This window comes from Gekko japonicus, unplaced genomic scaffold (genome assembly GCF_001447785.1).
Source record: "Gekko japonicus isolate JY-2015 unplaced genomic scaffold, Gekko_japonicus_V1.1 scaffold17, whole genome shotgun sequence".
NCBI classification, from domain to species: Eukaryota; Metazoa; Chordata; class Lepidosauria; order Squamata; family Gekkonidae; genus Gekko; species Gekko japonicus.
Window position 1 is genome coordinate 1,567,358 of NW_015163604.1, and position 10,581 is coordinate 1,577,938.

The following is a 10,581-nucleotide window of genomic DNA, read 5'->3' on the forward strand; positions in this document are numbered from 1 at the left end:
AGACAGACAGACAGACAGACAGACAGACAGACAGACAGACAGACAGACAGACAGACAGACAGACAGACAGACAGACAGACAGACAGACAGACAGACAGACAGACAGACAGACAGACAGACAGACAGACAGACAGACAGACAGACAGACAGACAGACAGACAGACAGACAGACAGACAGACAGACAGACAGACATATATAGTTCAACAGCCCACCATTTCAAAATAAAGTTACCATTTCCGGAATTCTGTGCCTCAAATGTCATAGTCCTGCTGTACACTGCATTGGTCATGGCACACCTGGAGTATTGTGTGCAGTTCTGGAGGCCTCACTTCAAAAAGGATGTGGACAGAATGGTGCGGGTGCAGAGGAGAGCGATGAGGATGATTGGGGGCCTGGAGACCAAGCCTTATGGGGAAAGGCTGAAGGATTTGAGGATGTTCAGTCTGGAGAAGAGGAGGTTGAGAGAAGACATGATTGCTCTCTTGAAGTGTTTGAAGGGCTGTCACTTAGATGAGGTCAGGGAGCCATTCCTTTTGGCTGCAGAGCAGAGGACACCATAATGGGTTTAAATTAAGGGCGGGAAGGTACCGGCTGGATATTAGGAAAACCTTTTTTACAGTAAGAGTTGTGCAACAGTGGAATCAGCTGCCTAAGGAGGTGGTGAGCTCCCCCTCACTGGCAGTCTTGAAGCAGCGGCTGGACTTGTCAGGGATGCTCTAGTCTAGGCTGATCCTGAATTGATCAGGGGGTTGGACTAGATCAGGGGTGTCAAACATAAGGCCCAGGGGCCAGAATCGGCCTGCCCAGGGCTCTTATGCGGCCTGTGAGTGCAAGGGAGGGAACAGGAGTCTGCTCTAGGTGGAATGGGCAGAGTCACCGATTGTGGCTTCAGCATGGTGGAACAACTTTGTCTCCAGCAGTCAAGCAGCATGGGAGCATCTCCCCAGTGCTGCACCACTGACTCTCTAGTCTGTCCATATGGTTTTCTTTTGCATCCCCCTCCCAGCCCATGAGGCCTTGTAGCAAGAATACACCGACTCGGTGCTTACCAGCTGCTGTTCTTTTTGCAGTTTATGTCTCTGGTACCTGGCATTACATTTTATGGCTCTCATGGCCTGGCCCGACAAAGCAACATTTATGTCAGATCTGGCTCTCGTGACAAATGAGTTCGACACTTCTGGACTAGATGGCCTGTATGGCCCCTTCCAACTCTGTGATTCTATAAGATTCAACAGAAGGCAGCAAATTCCCCATTCAGGAAAGTATCGTTTCTTTTAGGCTTCTCTGACAGAAGTAAGATGTGAACAGTGCTTGGAAGACAGTGCTGCTGAATATCTCACATTCTTTGAAAAGCAACAAAAAGCTCTGAAATGTTCCAGGACACCAGGCCATACAAACATTACTTTAGAACACGTGGGGACCAGCAAGAAATTTGTGGGGAGGGTGCATCCTTCCCCCCCTTGCTCCCTTCCCTCCTCTAATAATCTTCCACCTTTCTCACCTCCTCTCCTTCTGTCAGTCTTCCCCACCTCTTTCTCCTCTCCCCTTCTCTGTCAGCCTGCACCCTTTCTATTGCTCTCCCTCCTCTTCTCTGACAATCCCCCTCTTCCTTCCCCCTCCCCTTCTTGTCACTATTTCCCCTATCTCTCTTTCTGCCCCTCGTTACCTTACCTTACTGGCTGTGGTGGCAGCAGTGTCTGGGAGCTTCTGTGGCCCCAGAGAGGTCCCTGAACACAGCCGCCATGGTCGGGCCAACAGGGGTCTGAGACGATACTGTGGCTGGGCCTGGAGAGGCTCTCAGATGCCACTGTTGGCAGCTGTGAAGAAAAATGTAAGTGCATTCTCTTTGCATGCGCAGACAACTTTTTTATTTTTTGGGGGGGGATTTAAACCCCCTCAATGTATTTTTGAATTTAAATTTTATTCACAGCCAAAGCCAGCAATTAGTATAAAATTAAAACCATAAGGTGATAAGAACAACATTAAAGGGTAAAATACAATTTAAAATCTTGGGGATTCTTAAAATACAAAACAATTGGCAAAGAGATACTTAAGAATAGATACTGCAGCTTAAGGACTAACCGTTCAGTCTTACCTTTAAATCGGCGCTCTAAAGATATAAAGGTCAACTCTGCAGGCCTCTTGTTAAGTCAAATAATAAGTAGAATCAATCTTTATGTCTTCTGGAGTTCACATACTGGTCGGGCGGTAGAATGAGCATTATAGACTACATCATGGTGTCTGAAGACATAGCCCAACATATAGAGCTTTTTGAGGTTGCCCCATACTGTGGTTCTGATCATTTACCCCACGTCCTGAAAACAGATCTGCAAAAGGTAGATTTGCATGCTGGTAAACTCTGTAATTTTAGTTCAGGAGCTATCAAAGGTGCCAAAAGAGTCGACCTAGATGGAAAGCTTAATTGGAAAGAGCTCTGGCTGAAACCTTGCAGTCTAAGACTGTCAACATTATTTCCCATAGATCAGTGGCAGCAGTTAACATAGATTCCTGTTTAGGGGAATATGAATTAATTCTGAGGAAGCTTCAGAAGGTATTGAAAGGCTCCAGTCCAGGGCCCCTAAGGCACAGGCCTGATCCTCACAAATCCTGGTTTGATAAAGAGTGCAGAAGTGCAAAGAAATCTCTTAATGCAAATTATGCAAGATACGGACTTAACCCAGAGGCATTATCTATAATGGGTTTAAAACGCCAAAAAGCCCAGTATAAGGCCCTTATAAAAAGGAAGGAAGAGGAAGATATTAAGTTATCCTGGGAGGAACTCAGAAAGGCAGCAAACTCAGCATTGTTCTGGAGCTCTGTAATTTTAGTTCAGGAGCTATCAAAGGTGCCAAAAGAGTCGACCTAGATGGAAAGCTTAATTGGAAAGAGCTCTGGCTGAAACCTTGCAGTCTAAGACTGTCAACATTATTTCCCATAGATCAGTGGCAGCAGTTAACATAGATTCCTGTTTAGGGGAATATGAATTAATTCTGAGGAAGCTTCAGAAGGTATTGAAAGGCTCCAGTCCAGGGCCCCTAAGGCACAGGCCTGATCCTCACAAATCCTGGTTTGATAAAGAGTGCAGAAGTGCAAAGAAATCTCTTAATGCAAATTATGCAAGATACGGACTTAACCCAGAGGCATTATCTATAATGGGTTTAAAACGCCAAAAAGCCCAGTATAAGGCCCTTATAAAAAGGAAGGAAGAGGAAGATATTAAGTTATCCTGGGAGGAACTCAGAAAGGCAGCAAACTCAGCATTGTTCTGGAGATTGGTTTCCGACCTACAAGGTAGGCCTTTAAATATATCAGATAATTCCATCCCACCAGGTACCTGGGAAAATCATTATAAGATTTCTTAAAAAATAATATTTTATTGAACATTTCAATATATATATATACATCAGTAATAGAACAAGTATAAACAAATAAGGTTCACTACATTTCACTTCATCACTATATATGTGTTTACAATATTAATGCTCATTCTATAGTAGGGCAATAACTTTACTATGGCTGCGGTCACACGGAACAGAAGCCACACAAGTGAGACGGAAAACAGGCGGAGTTTCCGGGCGCGATCTCACCAGCACATCTGGGAAGCGTAGCACTCCCGTGGCTCAACCGAGGCTTCCAGCCGAAACTGCGTGGCAAAAAACTAGTACCTCCGAGGAGCATGCGCATTTGTCGTGTACACACAAAAACTTCTTCGTTGCGCGCCGGCTTGTCCTGTGATCAGCACCTCTCCCTTGCCATGGAACCTCCACGGTACCTCCACAGGACCTCCACGGGAGGTCTGATCGCGTAACCGCGCAGTAGTTTGCCCCAGGGCAAACAGCCATGCTTCTCCCCCGCAGTTTCCTGCCCGTGTGACCGGGGCCTTTTTCTATTATTTTCAAATGAATTGGGATTTTCTCGGTCAAAACAACATTTTTCCAAAAAGGTGTACCAGAGTTAGACAAGGGGTTTTGTGATCTTTGAATGTCTTCCATTATTTTATCCATTATGACATATTCCCAAATTTTAGAATTCCAAGAGTCTATTGAAGGGAGGTTTGCCATTTCCCAATATGTATCTATTACATTATTCACAACTAACAGAAGTATGGAAATAAGCTCACAACATTATTTGGGGATGTTTATGTCTTGCCAAAGGTTTAATAAAACTGACTGGGGATTTTCTGGTATTGTGTAACTGGTTATAGTTTTTATGTGTGTCAAAACTGATTTTCAGAATGTTTGGATTTTTATACAGGTCCACCAATTATAAGAATTTGTATGGCAACACCATTGTATGGCAATCATAAAACCCCCTAACTCTGAGGAAATTAACAATCTACCAATGCATTTTTTAGGATGTCAGATTTTTTTTTGCAAAGCTTGAAGGAAAATGTGTTTAGTGTCAGTGTGGCCCCGATCTGCAGATTTAGTTATCTCCAGATGGGGGCCACACTTGAGAAATAAAGGTGGTTGTATAAAGTGACCTTGTTCCTCTGTCTTATTTGTATCATGCCTTATAGTGTTGTAATTCCTTGCTGTGTTAATTATTCAGCTTGATTTAATTGAGATGTTCCTCAGATAGTAAGAGATTTTAGTACCTGATCTGAGATTTAGTAAGATTACCATAACTCTAAATTTGGGCTCATCCTGGATTAGTTTTCCTATGAAATTTAATTTGTAACAAATGTAATTTCCTTATTACCCTTGAGGTTTTTCAGGGCACAAATAAACAAGATGGTGTCCTGAGTTCACCCCATGGACACTCTTCCATCTTGTGCTGCCAGGGAAAGCCTTCTAAAAGTGCCACAGTTGGGACCACTGTGGCATAGGGGGATGACAGGCTCCTGCCTCCCCACCCACAGTTTTTCTGACCCAAATCAGTGCTGGAGGTATGTGTTGGCAAATACACCCCTCTGGTACCATTTCAAGTTGGAAAAATGGTGCAGGAGCCTCTCCCCCCATGCTACGGTGGTTCCAACTAGAATTAGGCTCCTGCAGTGCTCTTAAACAGTGTTCCCTGGCACTACAAAATGGAGACGCCTCCTGGGGCAAACCCTGGGACAGCATCTCATCTAGTTGTGCCCTTAGACTCCGAAACTGAACAAAAACATCCATGAAATGTTAATTCCAGCATAGACTGAGGGCCAAACTAGATGAAACACTATTCCCAAGTTTGTCCTGGGGATGCACCTCCACATACAGGCTGATTCTGGTTGGGACCACCATGGTGCAGGGGGAGGAGGGACTCCTACTATCCCCCCCCCCACAGTATGTTTCTGACCCAAAACAGCAGAGAGGGGGTATATTTCCTGACAGGCCCCCTAGGTGCTATTTCTAGTGGGGAAAAGGGCACAGAGGAAGGCAGCCCCTGTTCTGTGATGGTCTTGACCAAAACCAGGCCCCTGCGGGCTCTTGAACTGCTTTCCTCAGTGTTCAAAAATGTCAGACAAGGACTTGGAAGATTGAGTTCAGAGCCCTACTCAGCCATGGAAACTCGTTGAATGACCTTGGGACAGCCTAACCTACCTCAAATGGTCTTCATATTTATTTATTTATGGAGATCTGGGTCTCGGCATCTTACAAATATGAACAATATCTTAAAATCACAAAATATCAATATAAAAAACAACACTGAACAAACCATTCAGTATAAGGCTGCTGTAAGAATGAAAGGGGGAAATGGAAAAGAAGGATATACCAGGCATGAAGCTGCCTAGCATCAGATCATTAGTCTCTCTGGGTCAGTATTGCCTGCTCAGATTGTCAATGGCTTTCCCGGGTCTCAGGTGGACGTCTTTATCACCTAGTACCTGATCTCTTTTTAACCATATGCTTAGCAGATAATCTACCAATGAACCATAGCCATGCTGAGTGTGAGGGAAATGCTAGACATACTAAGTATTACAAAAACCCTAGGTTGGATCCAACCAGCTTTTCTGCTGGTGGAAAAGCAGGGCTCTTTTTGTAGAAAAAGCCCAGCAGGAACTCATTAGCATAATAGGCCACACCCAACAGCAGAAACTCATTAGCATTAGGCCACATCCCTGACAGCACAGTTCATTAGCCTATTAGGCCACACCCCCATGTTACCAGAAGTGTGGTCATCGCCTCACACACAGCCACGTTGTACCTGATGTACTCCCACACCAAAAACTCTCCTCTGGGGTTACCATATTTTGAAAAGCAAAAAAGAGGACATATCTCCTGACTGAGTACTTCGAACAAGTGATCAGTATGGCAGATCTCATTTTAAATACCCTACTATTTAAGCTGTGATCATTGCTACTCACAAGGAATATTCCTTATCTTCTGTGACGACCCCTTATCTGGGGAGGTCTGGTTTCTCTTTAAAAGTGTACTTTATGTTTTGTTCTACTGGGTATATCTGGCTGCCACCAGGAAATTTTAAGGCTTTCCAAACCTTTTTACTTCACTTTGGCTCTTTACTGGGTAGGTAGGTCGAGTGTAAGGCTTATGGGGAACTATGTGGTCCTGGGAAGTATTTCTTTCAGAGCTGATATACTTAAATAAATGAAGATTTATTCAAATAATTCATAAATAAAAGGGTAGAACCATGTAACCAGTAATGTGAATATTTTGAACAATTGCTTGGTGTCTCACACAAGATCTGCTCCCTTACTGACAGGGATCTTTCAGGTAACTTTGTAACTCATTAACTTTACTGTTTCCTAGACACTCAGCTTCAGCTTATAACTGTTTCAACACCGAATCGCTTGTCTCTTTTCTTCTCATACACAGACCAGAACTCTCTTATATCACACACAAGACTGCCTCTCTCCCAGACCTCAGAACGAACTCTTATCAACTGTCTTCATCAACTGTCAAACCTGTAACTGTCACTCTTGACATACATATTCATCCACTCAGAACCACTTCCAAAACCCCTCCCCCTCTCTGTCAATCACCAATCACACCACTCTTGTCTCTTCAACCACTCTAATATATCTCAGCCATGCAACCAAACTTTTAAAGAGACACACACACACATATAAAACAAGGAATCATTACATCTTCCAACCCCTAAAGTGGGCATTTTCATCCGTGTTTTAATTGACACATTTACAGAGAAAGCCCTGGCCCTATTCTCATAAGAACATAAGAGAAGCCATGTTGGATCAGGCCAGTGGCCTATACAGTCCAATACTGTGCCACACAGTGGCCAAACCCCAGGGGCCACCAGGAAGTCCACCAGCAGGGCCAGAACTCCAGAAGCCCTCCCAATGTTGCCCCCCCCCCAAGCACCAAGAAGACAGAGCATCACTGCCCCAGACATAAGAACATAAGAGAAGCCATGTTGGATCAGGCCAGTGGCCTATACAGTCCAATACTGTGCCACACAGTGGCCAAACCCCAGGGGCCACCAGGAAGTCCACCAGCAGGGCCAGAACTCCAGAAGCCCTCCCACGTGAGAGAGAGAAAGAAGGCTCTTGGGGGGGAAGGGTAAAGAGAACAAAGCAGACAAGCGCAGGGTCCTCCGCAATGTCCTTACAATGACTGTGGCCCCACTGACCCCGCCTCCTCTCTATTGAAAAGTTCAGTGACTAGTACCGAATTAAACCCTTGGTCCATCAAGGCTAATATGTATCAGCAACTCTACATTAACATGATTTTATAAGGGTAAACCCATATGTGTAGGAGATCAAATAGTATGTGCAAAATGCCTTCCGCCAATAATGTTAATATTGTGATTTAACTAGAATGGATTTTTAACTTGTTATATTTTTACTAAGGTTACACTCTTTGGGACTTTGCTACATTTAACATATCCCTGAAGAATAGTCTTCCTGTCAGATCTTCCACATCATATCAAATATCTGTGCCTCTTTGTGATATATCACTTCTTTTAGTTTGGAGTCCCAGGGCTATTTTTGGGCAGGAACGCACTGGAACGTAGTTCTGGCTGGCTTCTGAGCCTGCCCCGCCCCCTGCCCTCCCCTCCCTCGCCAAAAGCCTGCTCTGTGTACCTCCTTCTTGCCTCTGGCGTCAGCTCTTTCCTTCTCCAGCGTCGCCTATTTCTTGCTTGGGTGGTGAGAAATGCCTCTTTTATCTCTTATCAGGAGTCAAGCCTTAGCTTCCCTACAGTGTGTGTGTGTGTGTGTGGGGGGGGTGTTTCAGAGTCCTCTACCCAAAAGCCGTTTGATCTTGGAGCTTTTTTTTTTAAGCTGCAAGCATAGTATGCTTCCTGCAATGGCAGTTGGCAGAGGGTGCTATGTGCCAGCTCTAAAGTTTTGCTCCTCCTGGCTGCACAACTTCTGCTTCTTCTGGTGAGCTTTTGTGTTGTAAATGTGGAAATCCTTGGGGAACAAGGTGAGTTCCCTCCTCCTGTGGCCACCCCCTCCTTCCCCTTTATTTTGAACACCAAAGCAGAAAGAAAGGTGGAGTGTGTGTGTGTATGTATGGACAGATAGAGAAAGGGAGAGGAGTAGGAAAAACTGTGAATTAAAAACAATATATATCTTCTAATCAGGTTTCTTACTATTTGCAGTGCCAGAAAGCTGAGCTCTTGCTTGTGAGTTTCTCTGGATCCTGAGGGGGAGGGAGATTTCAGGCCAGTGTGTGCGAGGAGCCCTTTGCTAGAAAAAAAATGCACTTAAAAAAAGCATAGAGAAAACGAAAGTGATACAAGGCAGTGGCTGGCTGTGTAATCCAGTGAAGAGGGGAGGAGTATTGAAGCCCAGGTGGGGGCAAGAAAAAGAAAATGAAGATTTAACAAAGGAGGAGTGGGAAAGTTGCCTGTGATGCTGTGCCCCCAGCCCGATCTGGCTCTGTGTAGGTTTTTGCAGCCTCTTTCTCTCTCTCCCCTCTGGTGCACCAAGGGGGAGCTCCAGCCACCAAAATATGATAAGAACAGCTGCTTCTGTGTTCACTGTGTTCACTCTCTCTCTCTCCCCGTGCTGTAACTGTGCCAGAATTCTCAGCGTCAAGAGGAGCTGTATAACCCAAGATGCTCGGTGGGTGTGTTGTCCCCCCCCCATCCTTATAATACACCTGAGTTCCTTATAGCTTCTCAGTTGCCTGAGTGGGTCAAGCTTCTCCTGGTCGAGTATCATGTTGATACTTTTATACAATGACCTTTCAACGGAGCAGACTTGTTGGGACTGTGATGAGGAGGGAGGGGGGAATTAGGGAGATAGAATGGGGATATGGAGTTCTCTTTGGTGAGTCCTTTGGATACCCTACTTGTAAATACTCCTGTTTTCAGACTTCTTCTAATGGATGGTAGAATGCTTTAAGACTGGTTTCGGCATGTATTTGTAATATCAAAAACTGGCTAATTAATAGAAAACAGAGAGTGAGTATAAATGGGCAGTCCTCTCAGTGGAGGGGGGTAAGCTGTGGGGTACTGCAGGGATCAGTACTTGGTCCACTACTTTTTACCTTGTTCATTAATGATTTGGAGTTGGGAGTAAGCAGTGGCTAAATTTGCGGATGATACGGTTGTTCAGGGTGGTGAAAACCAGTGAGGATTGTGAGGCACTCCAAAGGGACCTGTCAAAGATGGGCGCGTGGGCATCAACATGGCAAATGGGGTTCAATGTGGCCAAAAATCCTAAATATAAATACACGTTGATGGGGTCTGAATTGGCAGAGACTGATCAAGAGAGAGATCTTGGAGTTGTAGTAGATAACTCACTGAAAATGTCGAGACAGTGTGTGACTGCAATAAAGAAGGCAAATGCTATGCTGGGGATTATTAGGAAGGGTATTGAAAACAGATCAGCCAATATAATAATGCCCCTATATAAATCAATGGTGAGACCTCATTTGGAATACTGTGTGCAGTTCTGGGCACCACACCTTAAAAAAGATATTATAGCTTTGGAAAAAGTGCAGAAAAGGGCAACTCGAATGATAAAAGGGTTGGAACACTTTCCCTATGAGGAAAGGTTAAAGCGCTTAGGGCTCTTTAGCTTGGAGAAAAGACGACTGAGGGGTGACATGATCGAGGTTTATAAGATTATGCATGGGAAAGAGCAGGTAGAGAAAGAGGTACTTTTCTCCCTTTCTCACAATACAAGAACCCGTGGGCACTCCATGAAATTGCTGAGCGGTCGGGTTAGAACGGATAAAAGGAAGTACTTCTTCACCCAAAGAGTGATTAACACATGGAATTCACTGCCACAGGAAGTGGTGGGTGCTACAAGCATGGACGGCTTCAAAAGGGAATTAGATAAGCATATGGAGCAGAGGTCCATCAGTGGCTATTAGCCACAAGGTATAGCTAGGGGCTCTGGGGCAAGTGATGCTCTGTCTTCTTGGTGCTTGGGGGGGGGGTCAACAGTGGGAGGGCTTCTAATGTCCTGGCCCCACTGCTGGACCTCCTGATGGCACTGGTATTTCTGGCCACTGTGTGACACAGAGTGTTGGACTGGATGGGCCTTTGGCCTGATCCAACATTGGCGTCTCTTATGTTCTTATGACCTGGCAGTGGTCTCTGGCAAAACCCTAACTCTTTTACACATTGGGTAATGCAGCCCTACTAGGACAATTATAATAACTTTCGAGAGACTCAGAGCTGGATAGTAAAGGTAAAGGTTCCCTTGCTCGAAAGCCAGTCGA

General features: G+C 44.9%; 2 protein-coding genes across 3 annotated transcripts in view; one reads left to right on the forward strand and one right to left on the reverse strand.

The window, feature by feature from the left end:
- The window catches only part of ARL14 (ADP ribosylation factor like GTPase 14), a 47,936-nt gene extending 39,390 nt beyond the window's left edge, over positions 1-8,546 (reverse strand). The window contains exon 1 of the mRNA XM_015407239.1: positions 8,498-8,546. The gene's annotated coding sequence lies outside the window, so the exon portion shown is untranslated. The remainder of the gene's footprint in view (positions 1-8,497) is intronic.
- B3GALNT1 (beta-1,3-N-acetylgalactosaminyltransferase 1 (globoside blood group)) overlaps positions 7,999-10,581 on the forward strand; it is a 15,837-nt gene continuing 13,254 nt past the window's right edge. The window contains exon 1 of one of the 2 annotated variants that reach the window (XM_015407236.1): positions 7,999-8,048. The gene's annotated coding sequence lies outside the window, so the exon portion shown is untranslated. Of the gene's footprint in view, positions 8,049-8,210; positions 8,329-10,581 lie in introns of those variants that run through there. The other variant, XM_015407237.1, reaches the window with a different exon arrangement.